This window comes from Eptatretus burgeri, chromosome 13 (assembly GCF_056783735.1).
Source record: "Eptatretus burgeri isolate ZD-2024b chromosome 13, Ebu_testis_v1, whole genome shotgun sequence".
NCBI classification, from domain to species: domain Eukaryota; kingdom Metazoa; phylum Chordata; class Myxini; order Myxiniformes; family Myxinidae; genus Eptatretus; species Eptatretus burgeri.
This window is the reverse complement of record NC_140973.1, coordinates 28,765,721-28,783,987: the sequence shown is the minus strand read 5'-3', so window position 1 is coordinate 28,783,987 and position 18,267 is coordinate 28,765,721. Positions and strand designations below refer to the sequence as shown.

Below are 18,267 nucleotides of genomic sequence, written 5' to 3'. Positions count from 1 at the left end.
TAATCATGCATGATTCGGTTATAATGTTTGCCATATTAACATTTGAGGCATTTGCCTCGTCCATCCATCCATTGGGACCATACTCTGTACAGAGCGTTGGTGCTGCCGAAGCAATCTCCTTGGCTATTGGGCACAATCCTGGATGGGTCGCCACTCCGACACAGGATGCCAGCAAGCTGGCACTGGCATTTGCCTTGTGATATTTAAACCTCACAGACTGCACTGATTTTGTCCCAATTTTCTCATCGATTTAAAAGTCTACCGACCTCTCTGACTATAATCTTGTCCTGAATGCAAGGTAACCTGAAAGCTCTAATACAAATCTTAGACAATGGTGAGAAAGTCGCTCAAAGATTTTAAAACAACTCGTAATTTGGGTGAAAATCGAAGCTGTACTTTTGACACCTTCCCTCACAAGTACTTGGAAGGTGAAGAGAGTGGGCAGACGAGTCTGTTCTGTTGTGATAAATCTCGGGCACCTTTAAAGTGCCAATCTGAAAACGTTGACATTTTTGATGCAAACTTAGCATCATAAATCTCTTATCTGTCCACATGTCCCCCTCCCTGCCCTTTGGAAATGACCGCAGGTTTCATTTGGTTGCAGCCTATGGCTGCTGGTTGCATCATTGCTGGTAGCAAGGCTGTGTGCTCCCTTTCGGTGAGAGCAGGAATTTAGAATTTGGCCAGGGTGCTGGCGATAACTCACCTAGTTCTTCACGAAGGAGACCGTGGGATGATTAACATCCACAAGCTAATGCTGGCAGAAGGGACGCCCACTTCAACGTCCATCAGAGTGACAGCACAGACATTAACGAGTCACCCTGCCTGCGAAACACTGGGATGACAGTTTATAGCTGGGTCAGGATTAAAAGCAGGACTAAACATCTTTGAGGTGAGTGTGCAGACCACTTGGCCACCCTGCAGCCCCATGACCGCAGGTTCCTACCTGCTTTGCCTGTTATGACTGTTTTAAGCACAAAAAACACCTGTGAGCAGCTGACTTGGCAGGAACTGTTGGTCATTCAGAGTAGATTATAAATACTCCTTTACTAGCAACTCTTAACGACATTATTTTACCGCTGTTTACAGTCACCACATCAACCATTCCAAGTACACAACTAAACACACTTCCACACATCCTCGGTCTCAACAATACCCGACCACATTCCGTGCCGACGACAAACACACTGGCTACTATTGTCAGTCCATGTAAACATATTTGTATGTGTTACCATCGATTGTTGTCTACTCGGTTTGTTTCATTTCTTTTTTGTATCATGTGCTCATCACTATGTCTTTGCATGCTTGTTTGGTTATTTGATCTTGTGCACCTGCCTGATCATCCAGTGAGTCCTTCCACACATTCAGCATACCTGCTTTCTCATTCCTCATCCTTCTTTCATTGGACACATTTTTTTTTTTTTGTTCACCCTGCCTCAAAATATTTTTCCGATTCTTTCTTCTTTCTGAAAAAAACATCAAATGAATAATAAGTCATTCAAAATTCCACTCCTTCTTGAGTATGGCAGCTTGGCTACCAGGAAGCTATCATTTTGTTGGGGCATGCCTATGCTGCTGATGCTGTGCCCCTATACCAGTACACTGGTACTCATTTTGCCGACCTCGGAAGGATGAGAGGCTGAATCAACCCTGCCTGGTGTTAATTTATTGGTCAACAGGGCTCGAACTCAGGATCCAAAGATCCAAAGCCAGCCACCCTAACCATTAAGCCAACACCAAGCCCCACTCATTCCGATCTCATTCCTTAAGCCATTCAGTCTCATAATATTTATTTCCTCATCTCCCCTTTTCTTCCTCCTTCACTTTCTTTTCATCCATACAAGTCATTTAAATGACAAATTTTATAGTGTTTAATCTTCCCACACCATCTATATTCTTATTCTATATTAATATTTTGGCACGCCCCTTTTTTGTTCCACCATCAGATTTTTTGTTACTGCATGAAATGAAACAAGCTTTGACATATATAGTAATGATATTATTGTCTTCCTTAAGAGGCCCCTCAAAATTCGTTTTGATGATTATGGTAGTTAAACAGTTCATGTTCTCCATTTGCAAAATGGGAGGAATTATTGCACAAAAAAGAAATAAAAATGTTTCCCATTTTTTGAGGACCACTAAGATGAGTTCGTAAAACCTTTTGTAGAGTATGTTATTATTAATCACGATACACCATAGTAAATTGCTCATGTTATTGAGCTGTCAATAACCTATCAATCATAGACATATAATAAACTCACTTGAGTATTCATATCTCTATTTCAATGCGTAATATCAAGCGGTACCTTCATGATGACCTAATATAACCAGTCTCGATGTCCGTCCGTCCGTATATCTGTTCACAATCAAACCGATCGTGATGCATTTTAAGGCTTTCCGAGAGCTTTGGAGAGATTACCTACACTCCTGCACGGTGCTGTTTTTATTATTCCTACTGCACTTCATGAGAACATAGATCGTGGATGGATGCACAGATTCCAGGAGAACAACTATAGCTGTACAGAACAATTCATATTATCGATGGATAAAAATGATATTTAATTGATATTATAATAAATTGTTTATTTTAAATATCTTCAAATTTTGTGAGTTTTTAGTTTGTTGTGAAACATTAGGTCCTCGGGTCTCCGCATAGTGGCGTACAGGCTTCAGTCGTACTTCTATTTACTACCGTACAAAATCACAGAACCATCCGATCGACATGCTGTTAACAGTTTCAGAATCAGCTAAAATCTACAAGATATGAATATGTAGATGAAACTGATCCGGCCAGCTAAAATCTACAATATATGAATATGTACACAAAACTGATCCAGCCTTTTGGATCACTTTAAAGTAGGGTGCCCTGTAATTTTAATGCGCTCTATGGATCCTCCGGAACTCACGAATGGTACACGTTGTGTAGTCACTAAACTATGTGGTAATGTCATCGAAGTGGAGCTACTGTGGGACAGTCGAAGGGGAAAACCTGAATAATATATAATCAATGGATAAAAATGATATAATATATTGTTTAAAATACATTCATGCTATCTGTCTTTTACCATATGTTGCCAGTGACGCCCGTCCAAGACGGGCACCTTTACTAGTCATTTATAAATATCCTTCTCCCACACTGCTTCCTCTTCCCTTATTTTATATTACGTTTCATTCTTGGATAGAGAGTGATCCCATGTCCAATCTTCTATCACAACCATACAACACTGTCTTTCTTCTTTCTCGTTGCCCAAATTGTGAAGTTTGTCTTCGTCTTTCTCCCCATCGAATCCTCAAACAAAATTGTTTTTGCAATGAGTGCAGGATTATGGTGTTAAACCCCTCAATATCAGTACCTCTCCCACATCATCTCTTTCATGTCTGTGTTCTCCTACCCCCATCCTCCCTTCAGCCCTTGGTAATGACATACTTTCTTGCTAATATCTCCTGTTCTTCCACTACTCCATTGGTCCATCTGATCACATGCTTGTGAGAGTCAAGATCTCGCTGGCTACTGTGAGAGAGCTTCCTTAGTGCCGACGGGTCCTGCAATTCACTCAGGCTAATGAGCAGGGACTGCAAGCTGCAATCTCATTTCAAGACTGGTCTTCTATCTCCACAATTATTATGATATTAATGCAGCCTTGGAATTCTTCCACAGAAGCTTGCTTCCACTAATGCACAATTCATCGCATCTCTGATATAGTTATCATACCCATCCTTTTGTCCATTGTACACTGAATCCTGCAGTTGCCTTGAAACAACTTGCCTTGTCTTCCTTGAAAGCAAACTCTAATCATTCCACAAAGCTCGCAAGATGTACTGTATGTCTCCACTCTCAGAAGAGCCAGAAAACAACATTGAGCAACCACAAGGCTGAACTTTCAAACTTGTCTCCCTCCTCTAAAACCTGACGGTGCCTTATGAAGTCAGTCTCTGGAGTATGCTCCCCTTCCATTCCATCTCAATTCTGTATTCACTTCAAAATCTTGTGTCCCTAATCCCTCACTCTTGGTACCCGTTCTTCCCTGTCATACCCAACTGCTCCTGGACTTTGTGTCTGTGTCATCTTATAAGGTAGAGAAGTTTCTGATAACCCTCGACTCAATCTGCAACTGGTCTGAATGGCATGAGCGCATGTGTGTTAAAAACCTTCTCTGTTGCTTTTGCATATCCCCTCTCTGCCAATTTCACGATGTTATTTGCCCTAGGTCATCTACTATCAGCTTGGCAGTCAGTCACATCACGATATTACACAAACATGATGCAAAACAGATTCTCTTAACTACAGAACTATGTAATGAGCTTACTTCCAATCATCAGCATGGTCATTGGATCCATCATTGCAGTTGACATCAAATCCTTCCTTTCCTCCAATGGCCTGATCTCAGGTCATCGGTTCAGATTTAGATTGGCTCACTCAACACTGGACATTCTGCTTCTGTAAGATCTCCAAAAATGGGTGGAGGCTCTCATTCTCAGACGTGATATCAGGACTGTCTCTCTGGACATATCTCAAGCATTTGATACAGTCTGGCACCTCACCTTGTTTTCCAAACTTTCTGCTTTTGGCATCTAAGGCCACCTCCTCTCCTGGCTTCCTGATTTCCTCCACTTTTGTAGTTGAGGCATGACTGTCAATGGAATCCTCTCTTCTCCTCTTCCTGTCGGATGGCTGGAGTGCCCCAAGGCAGTGCCTTGGGCAGAATCCTGTTCCTTGTCTTCATCAACAATCTCTCTGACTCTGGAAAATCCTCTTTAGCTCTGCTGATGACTCCACCATTTGCCATCTTTAGCTCTTGCCATCGTATTACTCATCCTTTAAATAGGCAGGCAGCTGTTTCTTCCCTCCGCAGACATTGGTGAAATCAGGAGCTGGTCCAACAATTGGAATATGTCTTTTAATCCGGACAAATCTCACACTCTCACTCTGTCTCTCTGAAAGGATAGTCTAGTGTACCCTCCCATCTACTTCTTTCACAAACCTCTTGAAGAAATTCAGTCATTCAAACTTTTGGGCCTCATCAGCAGTCATAATCTTTGTTGGGCAAACCAGCCAAGTTGGCTTCCAAAGCCAGCTGTTGAATGGGGCATCCTCCATCCTGCAAAGTCTTTCCTTGGCATATCTGAACTTCTATCCCCTTATAAGGTATTGATGGAGTACTGCTCTCCCCTTTGGGTTGGTACCCTTGCCTTACACCTAACCCCCACTTGACACCTTGGTGGAAGGAAAGACCTTCAAAATCATTGGTTTCTCCCAGGATGAAGCTGAGTCTCTGGGCCTATCATTTTAATATCACTGACAGGTCATTCATTGTCTCTGTGTTCTACTGCCTCCTTTCTGCTCTTACAATTTCTGCACCTCCAATTTGTTCCTCTTTTTTTCTCACCTGTAGAATGAACTTGCTCAGTCTGTTCAATCTTATTCTCTTTTCCAGGGCTTCAAGACAGTTGTTCACCATTATCTCGTCATACCCTGTCCATACTCATGATCGTTTATACTCACAATAACCCCCCCCGCCGAACTGCATCAATTTGTGGGTTTCCAGGTTATTGGGTACCCCTCCCCCTGCTCCCTCACCCACCTCTCCATTCTTTTTTATTTGTTCCATTTCTGCTTCTTCCCCAGTTTTCCATTCAATTTCTGTTATTGAGAGTTTGTGCCTGTATCCAGCTTTGTTCACTTCCTGTATCCTCTTCCTCCTCCTCCCCCCCTCCCTCCTACTTCTCCACCACTCTCACCCCATGCTCTCATCCTTCCCCATGTCCTTTCTTCCTGCAAGTCTCCCTTTTTTGTCTCTCTACCCTGTTGCTGTTGTGTCCCCCCCTCCCCTCCCCCTCCCCCACCCTCTTTCCACTGTTACTTTTATTCTGTTATGTCCTTTTTTTTTTTTTTTTTTTTTTTTTTTTTTTTTTTTGTATACCTTGGTCGAGGCTCGTATGAGAGCTAACACACAACTCACAGCAAGGAGGCATGAGACAAGAGGGGTGGGAGTGGAAGGGACAAAACATTGAGGAACAGACACAGGTGAACTGTGGAAGGGAGAGGGATGGGGATGGGACGGGGAACATGGCGAGGAGAAGATGGACATTACAGGGACTTACAGGAAGGAAAGCAGGAGAATTGAAGGAAGTGGGCTTGGGTGGATTATCGGGGGTAGAAAAGATCGAGGATTTGGATGGGGGAAGATAAGAGGTGGTGGTGAACAGCTGTTTTGAAAGCCTGGAGGGAAGAATGGGAAAGAATAGAGTGAGGAAGTTTATTCCAAAGGCGGGAAAAAAAGAGGAATGAAAGAGTGAAGATGAGCAGTGATTCGTGATTTTGGTAGTTTTACCAGAATGGGGTTGTTGGCGGACCTTGAGCGCCCTGTGGAAATGTGGTTGGGACAAATCGCAGAGAGAGCAGGGGGGGCAAGGCTGGAGAGGAGTCGGTAGAAGACAGAAAGACCACCGACCAACCTGCGGTGATTGAGTGAGAGGCCCAAAGACTCAGCTTCATTGCGGGAGATGCCAATGATCTTAAAAGCCCTGGTTTCGACAGCGTGAAGTCGAGAAAGGTGGGAGGCAGGAGCACCAGCCCAGAGGAGAGCAGTACTCCATCAGGCTACCGACAAAAGCTTTCTAAGTCGTCACTAGCTCAGCACGGCCGAGCAAGGACTTTGCACGACGGAGGATTCCTCAGTCGGCGACTGGCTTTTGAGGCAAGGTTGGAAATGTGACTTTCCCAGGTAAGGTCATGGCAGATAGTGAGACCCAGAAGCTTGAAAGAAAAAACTTCTTCCAGAGGATTGTTGACAAAGTGGATGGGGGTTTTGTAAACGGTCCTTTCGAAGAGACATAGTGAGAGTGTGAGATTTGTGTGGATTGAAAGACATGTTCCACGTGTTGGACCAGTTTGTGATTTTATCCAGATCTGCAGTGAGCGAAGAAGCTGCTGCTTGCCGGTCTGAGGGATGACAGATGGTACGGCAGAGGGTGGAGTCAACGGCAAAGAGAAATAGAGGATTTTCCAGAGAGTCCGAGAGATCATTGATGAAAACCAGAAAAAGAACAGGGCCCAGAACGCTACCTTGAGGAACTCCAGCCTGCACAGGAAGAGGGGATGAAAGAACTCCATTTAGGGCCACACGTTGACTGCGACAGGAGAGGAAGTCTGCGAGCCATGAGTGGGAGATGGCCTTGAATACCATGGGAAGAGAGTTTGGTGAGTAGGGCAGGGTGCCAGACTGTGTCAAAAGCACGTGATATGTCCAGGGATACGGCTCGGATTTCCTGTCTGGCATTGAGGACCTCCATCCATTGATGGGAGAGCAGTAGCAGCATATCCAGGGTAGAGTGACCTGGTCTGAAAACCAAATTGATGATTGGAAATCAAGCCATTGGAGAAGAGGAAGGATTTCATGTCTGAAGCAATGATGGATTCCATAACCTTGCTGATGATTGGGAGAAGGCTGATTGGTCTGTAGTTACAGGGATCTGTTTTTGCACCTTTTTTATGCAGGGCAGTGATGTTAGCAGATTTCCAAGCAGATGGCAGATGACCTTGGGAAAATGAGAGGGTGAATAGAACAGAGAGAGGGTGAGCAAGAGCAGAAGAGCAGGCTTTGAGGACACGTGGGCTGATGCCGTCTGGACCGGTTGCAGAATCTGACTCGAGGTTTGAAAGCAAGCTCTCCACCTTGTCAGGAGAAAAGGATACAGAGTCCAGGGACAGTTGGGTGCGACTGGGTAAAGTGGGTAGAGATAGTGATGGGTTTGGGACACAAGATTTAGCTGCAAACACCGAGTTTAGACATTCAGCTTTATCACGTGTGGAATCAGCAGTGCGGCCATTTGAGGTAAGGGAGGGGATGGAGGGGGAACATACACCAGAAACAGATTTGATTAAACGCCACCAGGATTTTGAGGAGGGAGAGAGGTTTGAGAGTTCAGACTTGAGATGAGAAAGATGTTGTTTTCTGGCTCTCCTGAGGGTAGATACACACTTGTTCCGAGCTTTGTGGAAAGAACTGAGATTGCCCTCCTTTCTGTGTTCAAGTTCCTATGTGAGCCTTGACTCAATAAATAAAAAAAACCCATTGCAAAATGACCTTTGGTTTTGAGATATTCAGTTATGCCCTTTTTGCAAATACTGGGATAGGATGGCGATATTATAGATGACACAACAAGAATGCTCAACATATGACAAATATCAAAAAGGTAATTCCCACTTACAACATCAGCAAAAACTGAATATTAACGTCTAACTTCAACCCTTTAAATTTTATATAAAAGTGGGGATCAAGTTCATCCTGATTGCATGTCACGTCATACTCAATTATTGGTCCCCTTCCGGTTTCACTGGAGGGGACATTAGGCTTGCTCTCCATCCATCCATCCGTCCATCCATCCTACTTGTGGTTTTTCAGACCTTTTTTTCACGTACCCTTTGACATATTCAACTGAAACTTAGTACATGGCTTTATTATGATAAGTGACAGAGGAAGGTCGAGTTTCAGGGTGTTTCTTCAATTTTTCACAGAGTTATGCCCTTTTTAAACTTAGAAAATATCACATATAACACATGGGTTAGTTTTCAGTTGCCCTGATTCCACCCCACTGCTTTACACCCATTGGCTAGACAGCTGGCCTGAGTCCACCCCAATAAAATCATGCACTGCCATTGCTTGAAGCAGCACAGATCGGCAGGCTTTAGGCCTGAGTGTTAGTCCATGGTCCAGTGCAATTGAAATGATCCCAGGAGCATAACCACAATGTATTATATGTGCACATAAGCCATACACATGTTTTTGCTTCATATATGTACATCGGGTTTTTATACGCCCGATATATATATATATATATATATATATATATATATATATATATATATATATATATATATATATATATATATATATTATATATATCGGGGCGTATTATGTGATACCGGTCGTCCGTCCGTCCATCCGTCCGTTCCTGTCCGCACTCTAACTCCCAAAGTTTTCAACTTTCACGTTTCATATTTAGTACATAGGTACAGACTGTGGAGATGGTGTGCCGCGACATACGTTCGTCATCTAAAGTGGTTGCCATGGCAACCAGGATGCTGTTTTCCATGTAGTAGCACAATTCTGTATATACCTTCTTGTTCGGGCGTATATTGTGCTCACTTGAGCGCTTGTTTTTAACTGTTATTTTCAGCACAGAATGCACCATTTTTTGTCCTAGCATACAATACCATCTGCTAGAACACTGCCCAAATAAACGAATGTTCATTGGGACCGGTAGGGGACATGCATTGCAAAGCAATTCTCACTCTGGTAAATTAAACTTGGTCTTAAATGGAACCTTAGAGATGTCATGTCCTTCGAAGGCCAAACTATTTCCCCTCAAAATGCAAATAACTCAGCAATATTTTACGCTAATATTAGGCCAAAAAAAAGCTTCCTCCTCTTTTTTTGTGGTGCCTCCCTTTTTTTGTTATTTGTTATTTTGTCAAACACCCTGAAAAAAACATCCATATCTTCGTGTACAACTTGCACCATTCTCTGAATCGATCTTTTCTTTTTATAAGCGAGCCGCAGCGCTGAGTGCTGTGCTGCCACTTTCCGCTCACTGCGCTTTCCATTGTCGTGCCATTTCCCGTTTCCATTACGATTTTCATTTGTGAAGATGGTTTTCATGTGCTTGCAAATTCGGGCGAGGACTAAAGTCCTGAAGCCATGGTATGCTAGAACAATTCTTGAATGGTTGACGCTCACTGTGTGATGTTTTCTCCGATTTGGCTTGTGCGGAGTTGGACCAGGGAGAGGCCATACAGGAACAAGAGAAAACAGCACTGGTGAGTCCACATCCCACATGTGTATATCTGTGTATTTAAATAAATATTTAATGGAGATCTACTATACATAGAAAGATGGCATTGTGAATAAATTGAATATGCACAAAGTGTGTAGTTTTTTTGTACGATGCCATACATTTAAATATATTTGTTTTGAACTGTGGATTGTATTTTTAATAGGCAAGTAAATGTAGATATGTGTATGATGTGTTATTATTTTCAACTTATTTATTTTTAAGTGTTTCTGTGCATTAAACGTGAAGGGTCCTTGAATGAAAATGTCAGTGGCCATTTTGTCAGTGGCCATCTTGAATAGAAAAGCCGGCGGCAATTTTGAAAAAACAAAAAAACAAAAAACAAACAAAAAAGTGGGCCTCCTTCTTCCTTTAAAAAAAAATTTGGACGATCAACTGATATATATATATATATATATATATATATATATATATATATATATATATATATATATATATATATATATATATATATATTAACATGGCCTTAGTTCTGTTTCAACTATTAGCGTATACAAGATAAGTAAACCGATAGACTCAGTCAATGACGTGTGTGTATAAAGCACAAGGATGGCAAACTTACTCTTGAGCTGTCTAGTCTCGGTTTGATTCCCGATCCAACTATAAACTGTTGGATTTGTGCTTTGTAGGCAGGGCCTTGCATCACAAAGTGCTCCATCCCTCGAATGCACGTAAAGCCAGGTGTCCCATTTGTGATCTTTAATGTCACACAACAGCCAGTGCTGGCCATTCAGTTTAATGTCCATCCGATTGACGGCACACACATTGATGCTTCATTCTGCGTGTGAAACTCCGGGATGACGGTTTATACCGAGATCTGGATTCAAACCATGCTCGCACAGACAGCTCAGCGATGATTGTGTATCCCTGTAGACTATCCTGCCATCCCAGGCTCATGATTTAAATCGGTAGTGTTTATCAGGTGACAGTAATTTTCAGGTTGATTCATATATGACTTGTGGTGCCTGATTTATCTGAGAATAATTGTCTTTTTGGACTTTGCTCGAAGACACTCAAACATGCAGTCACTCATTGAACTGGTGCTATGATTTGCCACAAAAGACAAATGTACGTGATCATCAAGCTTGTCGTCAAACCCTTATGAAGAATTAGTGCTTCCATAAAGCACATTGATTAACTTTGTTGAAATATCTTACAAAGAAAATCATTAAATGCAATACTATATTAGGGGATTATAAACACAGGGGCTGTCACTGTTTGGATTGCCAGAGGGCAATGTTACGAGCAACTGTGTTCCTTTCTTGTGATTAATTACGGCTATTATATAAGAAAACAGGAGAGCTTTAGCGTCAACAAGCGCTGTTTGCCCCCAGACAGAATATAAGTTGAAACACTCACTCAATCAACCTGATGCCTTGCCTGCCACTGAGGGGTAGGCACAGAGCAAAGAGCCGAGGAAGCACAAGGGGACATTATCAAGGTGTGTTTTCTCATGAAGGTCGATTTTAAGTACTGAATTCCATACTGATTAATCAGCACAAAACCATGAAGTATTGTGGAGGATCATCACAAGTCATTTAAACACAGAACCTCCTTAACCCGAATCCTACGAACATATTTACGACCTAATCTAAACAACCAGGGTCTTTTTGGACCCCAGAAAGGAGTTGCTTGTAACTCTGTGCATAGTCTAGATGCCAAACAGCCATTTCATGGCAAAGCGTGCTTTAGCGTCATTATGAAGTTTTTTGGTTGATTCATCATCTCTGAGCTATCCTGAATCAGAATCAGTCAGGTGCCAGACTCACACCCTTGAGGAATTTTTTTAGAGGCGAAAAACAAAATTGCCACCACCGACTTTCAATAAATTATGTTTTGGGCTATATCTTCACTTCAAATGCACTTACAAACACAATTTTGGTGTCTACTACTATGTTTCATGCCACAGACAAGGTAAACGTTGAAGATTCTCTCAAGATTGGACGACAACAGATGGCGGAATTTGAATCTGAATGGCCAACAAGCTTCAACAAGACACTAACCAAGAAAGTGACCCTGATGACTTCGACCAAAAAGAGCATCAAGCTGGATGGAAGGCCAGTATATGATACCGAATTGATCCACACCCGAGTTATATGTCTCCAACAATACAGGGATATTGATATCAAGGATGTCCTCTCATATGAACTGTCCCCTGTCCCAGCCTCCTTGTTTGATGAGAGCGGTGCGACGTGGGCTCAGTCGAAAGCAATCCTGAAGACGAAACTCCAAGTTGAGCAATCAAGTCGAATCCAAGGTGTACCAGATTCTGTCATCATCAATGGATGTGCCATGTTATGGACTGTACATTGGCCCACAAATGGCCCAGTTGAGGATTATGTGATCAAATACCACCTAGAGTGTTGTGACATATACCTGATTTTCGACAGGTACATCAAAATCAGCACGAAACAAATGATGAGATCCAGTCGCGCAGGTCATGATTCAAGTCGAAAACATCAACTCAACTTACACACAACACTTCCAGCACAAAAAGTGGTCCTAAATGTAGCCGACAAACAAAGTACAACTGATTGATTTGATCTGTCAGTATCTGATGACCCACATTGTGGACAACCAGACCAAACTGGTGATCACAGGAAAAGATTCTACACCAGTACAAGTATGGAACAATTCCACTCTCCAGAAACAGGATCTGAAAACACACCATGAAGAAGCAGATGTCATCATCATCCATCACTTAGTTAGAATTGTGTCAGGTGTCAGTGGTGACTCACACATCAAAGTGGTCTGCGACGATACAGATGTCTTTGTCCTGTTGATTCATTTCTACCTCAAGGAAAAGTTGACTGTGGATGTCAGCATGGAGAGTCCGTGTGCTGGGAGGGTGAATGTAGACATTCGCCAAACAACACTGAAACACAAAAGCATCGCCAAATATCTGCCTGCTGTACATGCTCTGACCGGATGCGATACTGTGTCGTATTTGTTTGGCATTGGAAAGGCCACAGCGCTGAAGGTACTGATGGGCGGACATCATCCCACCTTACTTGGTCAGCTGGAAGCAGATGAGGAAAAGATGATATCTGAGGCAACTACCTTCATTGCTGCCTGTTATGGTTCCAAAGTCGAAGGTGATATGTCCACACACCGGTATCAGTTGTGGAAGTCTAAGATGGCCAACTCCAAGATTACCTCTGCTCCGAAATTGAAGTTGTTGCCCCCCATCGCATAATGCCTTTGTTCCACATGTATATCGCGCTCATCATCAAGTCATTATCTGGAAATCGGCCACTCAGTCAGACCTTCCGAATTTAGATCCCATCAAGTATGGATGGCAAGAAGGTGAGGACGGTGCGACATTGTGTCCAACCACACTTCCACCTGATGTGTCTGCTGCACCAGTCACCATTCTGCAGCTGATCAAGTGTGGATGCTCCACCAGCCGGCCATGTTCCACCGGGAGGTGTGGTTGTGTGGCAGCACAGATGTCATGTTCGATGTTTTGCAGTTGTAATGCTGTATCAGACTGTTGTAACGAACAGACAAGGGCAGTAGCTGCTAATCACGACGACGATGACGAAGATTGAACATAATGTAGAACATTGCATCCTTAACAAAGTTAATATTTGTTTGCCTAAAAATAAAAGGAAATTTCAAAATCATATCCATGTACATACTTACTTTAAGACATAACCCAAAGTCATAGTCAACTATCCACATGTATCCGGATATATTTGTGTAAAAATCGTATTCCAATATAATCATCAATTCATTGATCATTGCAAGTAAGTTACTTCAGCCGTCATTGACTATTATTGTACGTTTTATTAATATTTGAGGGTTCATCAAATTCAATTCCTTACTCGAAGTGATCAGTGGAACTACAAAATAGCCATTTTTCATATTAAAATGGTGGCCATCTTGAAAATATGAGACAGGTCTTATATATACACCTTGAATTTTATCATTATCGGATTCCTTTACCATGAAAACATTGTAGTAGACACCAAAATTGTGTGTGTAAGTGCATTTGAAGTGAAGATACAGCCCAAAACTGAATTTATTGAAAGTCGGTTGCGGCCATTTTGTTTTTCGCCTCTAAAAAAAATTCCTCAAGGGTGCGAGTCTGGCACCCGGCTGATTCTGATTCAGGATAGCTCAGAGATGATGAATCAACCAAGAAACTTCATAATGATGCCACGACATGCTTTTTCACATTTCCGCTGGACTGGCAGCAAGGTGTGATGTTCAAACATGCAGATTTATTTTCGGCATATATAGGTAAACAAACCAATAAAACATGAAATACATTGTTAAACGAATATAGAAATAACACTTCTAAATGTAGGCCTGGGGTACAAAAAGACACCTTTTGGTAGGATTAGGGTTAATCTGCAATTTAAATCAAATTTAAATTTATGTATTTTCTTACAGGAAATCATGAATTTCTGCTGCCCATCTGTCTTGTCCAGATGCAACAATTTCCACTAACTTCTCAATATATACAATATATATATATATATATATATATATATATATATATATATATATATATATATATATATATATATATATATCTCACAATATAAAACATTTATTCGCCCGTCCCCCGCACGGCGGAAAGACGGGGCTTTCCATTCACTTGTGTCTGTCTGTCTGTGTGTCCGTCAGGCCGTAACTTTTTTCACCATTTGAACTTTTGTCATCAAATTTCAACAAAGCTTCATTATGAGAATATGGAGAAGACAAATTAATAAATTTGTCAAAAGGTCAAAGGTCAGCATCACCTAACATCATCAATTTTCATCAAATTGACCTGAAATTCTAATAGTCTGAATACAAAGTGGTTGCGGATGGGCTTTGCATTTTCAGATGCTTTCTAGTTTTACAATGTAAACATTCATTCTAACCATGTGACCCTCTTGTGTGATGCAGACTCTTATTGTCTAAGCAAAAGGCTAATGGTCATAATTAGAACTACCTCAAACTGTTGTCGTACAAGGAAAAATAGCTAGCTTTATGTAAAAGTAGCTTTATGGAAAAGTGTCTTATGTAACAGTAGCATGGTGAACCTGCCACAAGGACGGTGCTGATGTGGAAGATGCATATGTGTCTTTGCTTTCATCAGTAATGTCTGCTTTTAGTAATAGTGCAGTTGTTAGTTTGAATAGGAGCTTAGGTGGGCAGGGAAGCATCTGCAGGGGGTGGTGCAGAGCAGGTGGGTTGGGGAGATGGGGGATAATTGGGAGGCAGAGACCAGGCCTGAGGGAGGATGTGCAGGAACCGCAAGCATGTTGTGATTCACTGACTTGTATCTTCATGAGCTGTACATTGGGTTCCATTACTGAATCCTGAGCTCATTAATATGTAGGCACACATCATAGCCATGGCTGGAGGGAGGAGTGGTTATAGGTGCAAAGAAAAGCAGCACTGTAAAACTCAATGGGACAAGGGGTGTGATTTTGAGAGCGAAGCAGACAATATGGAGGAAAGGGAGGATAAAGGGGGAATGAAGGAAAACAAAGGGCTGAGAGAATGGTATGGGGTGACAAAGGAAGGACTATTTTAAAGTAACCTTGGCCAGCAAGAAAGAAGAAACACAGAGTATGGAGAAGTTTAGATGGTGTTTTTTGACTTTTTATTTTAAAAACGTTTGTTTATGACTCGGGTAGGTGGGTGAGCTGGTCGTAATGGGAATGCTAGAGAGAGAGAGAGAGAGAGAGAGAGAGAGAGAGAGAGGGAGAGAGAGAGAGAGAGAGAGAGAGAGAGAGATAGAGATAGAGATAGAGATAGAGATAGAGATAGAGATAGAGATAGAGATAGAGATAGAGATAGAGATAGAGATAGAGATAGAGATAGAGATAGAGATAGAGATAGAGATTTGGTTGGTTGAAATACTAAGGCCTGGTGTGTACACATGGTCAGGTGTGGTTCAACCATCCATCTGCTGGTGTGCACCACATGGTCAGGACCCACGCACATAAAATTAATGTAAAATTGCAAAATTATAGCATGTGTTTGGCCTGGAAGAAGAACGGAATGATTAATGGTTTATTAACTTTGTTACAGTTGACAGGAGACAAATCCAAAAAGGTATCATCAGCTTTGGAGATCGTTCTCTGAGGAGAAACACGTCCACACATGGTGGAAGCTAACAACATCAATTGGTGACAATTCATTACCTCCACCACCAAAGGTGGATTGAGGTTATGTTTTCACCCCTGTCTGTCTGTTTGTGAACAAAGTATCTCAAAATGGTGTGGACGGATTCGGCCAAAACTTAGTGGGCAGGTTGGGTATGTAACAAGGAAGAAGTGATTCCATTTTGGTGAAGATCTGAATACAGATCCTGATCTGAGAATTTTTAAAGTGTTTCTTCACCATTGAGTTCCCATCGTGTACAGCCTTTTTGTCTCCTGTTTGCATCATTGGTTAGGGGCACGGCTCTGCCGCTGTATCAGTACACTGGTGCTCATTTCATCAACCTCGGAAGGACGACCTCAGAAGGAGTCAACCCCCTGGTGTTAATTCAGCAGCCAACAGAGCTCAAACTCAGGACGCTCGGATAATAAGCCACCACGCTCACTGCTAAGCCAACACCAGGCTCACCATTGAGTGACAAGGAAGAAATGATTCAATTTTGGTCAGGTCAGGTCAGGTCAGGTATGGGAGCATGTGCCAGAACAGCACGTCGCTGCGTCCACTTTCCGCCGGTACTCCAGGGGCCTCCGTCTGGCCATCCCCCAGGCAGATGCCAGGCCCATCCCCATCTCCTTGAGATGATGGTTAACCTGTTGCAACCATGAGGAACGTGGTCGACCCACTGGCCTCCTCCACTCATGAGACTCCCTCGCTGAGAGAATCTGGTGAGCAGGATCAGAGTCAGGAAAACGAGCCACATGTCCATACAGCCGCAACTGACGCTCACGGACTATGCAGGTAACAAATCTCATCCGAGTCTCTCTCAGCAACCGCTCGTTGGACACAAAATCCGACCAGCGATAGCCAAGGATTCTCCGAAGAGACCTGGTACCAAAGGAATTAAGTTCTGCCTCAGATCCTTGGTCAGAGTCCAAGTCTCGCACCCATAGAGCAAGACTGAAGGTACCAAGGACCTGAAGACTCGGACTTTCGTCCTCCCGCACAGGTACCGGCAGCGCCACACCCCATGATCCAGTGAATCCATGACTCCCCAGGCCCGAACCAGACGTCTATTGACCTCTGACTCGCAACCAGCAGAGACATGAATATCACTGCCAAGGTAAGTGAATCTCTCCACGACCTCAACATCCTCACCACAAACAGACACAGACAGGACAGCAGCATCCAAGATGTCACCGAAAGCCTGGATCTTAGTTTTGACCCAAGAAACCCATAATCCCAACGGCTCCGACTCCTCATTCAGCACCTCGAGGGCCCCCAAGAGGATGTCTAAAGTCTCCGCAAAGATGACTGCATCATCTGCAAAGTCAAGGTCCGAGATCTTGACATTCCCAAATGACGCACCGCAACTTGATCTCTCCGACATCCTCCCTAGAATCCAGTCCATACAAGTGCTGAAAAGTGTGGGGGCAAGTACACATCCCTGACGAACTCCAGTAACAACTGGAAATAAGTCAGGCAGAGCACAAAACTGCATGCAACGACACGAGTGCAGCATTTCCACCAGCCTTGAGAAGTTCGGCATGGATGCCACAGATCCCTGGAGCTTTGCCCCGTTTCAACTGGTTCACCGCAGCCCGTGTTTCCACAAGCGTAGGTGGACCACAGTTGATTCGAGGGTCAGCAACAGGGATTGTAACACCCTTGACGTCCAACTCGACAGTTGGGGGATCAGCCTGGTACAACCGCTCAAAGTAACCGGCCCAGCGGGCCTTCACTTCAGACTCCTCTGTCAAGAGCCTACCACTCTCTGCTCGAACTGTAGTGCTCCGAGGGATGGGCTTGGATGAACGTAATGCGCGAATTCCCCTGTAAGCGGGACGAGAATCACCTGTCCACAGGTGATGCTCTACCCCTCACAGATTCCTCGCACATAGGCCTACTTGTCCACCCTCAGTGCACGTACAGTTTTATGCCTCAGCTCCCTGAACAGCTCAGCTCTGCCATTCAGCCTGGCCCTGCGACTCTGGTCAATGGTATCCAGTGTCCCTTGAGAGACAAAATTCTTCTTTGCCCTGCGGTGAGCTCCAAGGCATCCACCGGCAACATCAAGGACGGTGGTCTTGAAGGCGCTGCACAATTCTTCAGGACCCCCCAAGGCACCCAGACCCCCCAAGTTTCCACTCAGCCTGTTCGCAGACTCCTCAGCTACTCTCTCATCCCTGAGCTTGGCAACATCCAGCCTCGGCTGGGATGGTACCATTCTCCAGGATTTAAGGTGCAGCTTTAGAGTTGCTACCACAAGCCTGTGGTCAGTATTGAGGAACTGAGCACTCCGGTAGACCC

General features: G+C 43.3%; 2 protein-coding genes and 1 long non-coding RNA gene across 10 annotated transcripts in view; 2 read left to right on the top strand and 1 right to left on the bottom strand.

The window, feature by feature from the left end:
- GABRA6 (gamma-aminobutyric acid type A receptor subunit alpha6) overlaps nucleotides 1-18,267 on the top strand; it is a 453,203-nt gene that overhangs the window by 115,161 nt on the left and 319,775 nt on the right. The gene's annotated exons all lie outside the window — the stretch shown is intronic.
- Nucleotides 1-18,267, bottom strand: part of LOC147014140 (gamma-aminobutyric acid receptor subunit beta-3-like) — a 272,785-nt gene that overhangs the window by 133,385 nt on the left and 121,133 nt on the right. The window lies entirely within an intron of this gene.
- LOC147014141 (uncharacterized) overlaps nucleotides 9,770-18,267 on the top strand; it is a 76,113-nt gene continuing 67,615 nt past the window's right edge. Inside the window, exon 1 of the long non-coding RNA XR_015050659.1 lies at nucleotides 9,770-9,820. This is a non-coding gene — a long non-coding RNA (uncharacterized LOC147014141). The remainder of the gene's footprint in view (nucleotides 9,821-18,267) is intronic.